Source organism: Dipodomys ordii, unplaced genomic scaffold (genome assembly GCF_000151885.1).
Source record: "Dipodomys ordii isolate 6190 unplaced genomic scaffold, Dord_2.0 Scaffold228, whole genome shotgun sequence".
NCBI lineage: Eukaryota > Metazoa > Chordata > Mammalia > Rodentia > Heteromyidae > Dipodomys > Dipodomys ordii.
Window position 1 is genome coordinate 1,912,202 of NW_012267444.1, and position 508 is coordinate 1,912,709.

At 36.2% G+C, this 508-nt stretch overlaps 1 protein-coding gene across 1 annotated transcript in view; it reads left to right on the forward strand.

Moving 5' to 3' along the window:
• Slc44a5 (solute carrier family 44, member 5) overlaps positions 1–508 on the forward strand; it is a 74,709-nt gene that overhangs the window by 829 nt on the left and 73,372 nt on the right. The window lies entirely within an intron of this gene.

Sequence of the window (508 nt, forward strand, 5' to 3'; positions counted from 1 at the left end):
CTATTCCTTCCTGTAATGTTTTCAGAGTGTCTGCTTTGACTCCAAGGTCTTTGATCAATTTGGAGTTGATTCTGGTGCAGGGTGATAATAAGGATCTAGCTTTAGTTTTCTACAAGTGATTAACCAGTTTTGCCAGCACCATTTACTGAAGAGGCTGTCTTTCTTCCATTCTTTTTTTATTTTTAGCTCTCTTATTTAAGAAATGGTGGCTATAGGTCTGTGGGTTCATTTCTGGGTTTTCAATTCTATTCCATTGGTCCTGAAGTCTCTTCTTGGGCCAGTACCAAGCTGTTTTGATTATTATGGCTTTGTAGTAGAGTATGAATTTTGGTATTGATATTCTGCCAGCACTGTTCTTTCTGTGAAAAATTGCTTTTGCTATTCATATCCCATATGAATTTTTAGATTGCCTCTTCTATTCCCTTGAAGAATGAGGTTGGAATATTGATAGATATCACATTGAATTTGTAGATAGCCTTGGGAAGTATTGCCATTTTCATGATGTTGA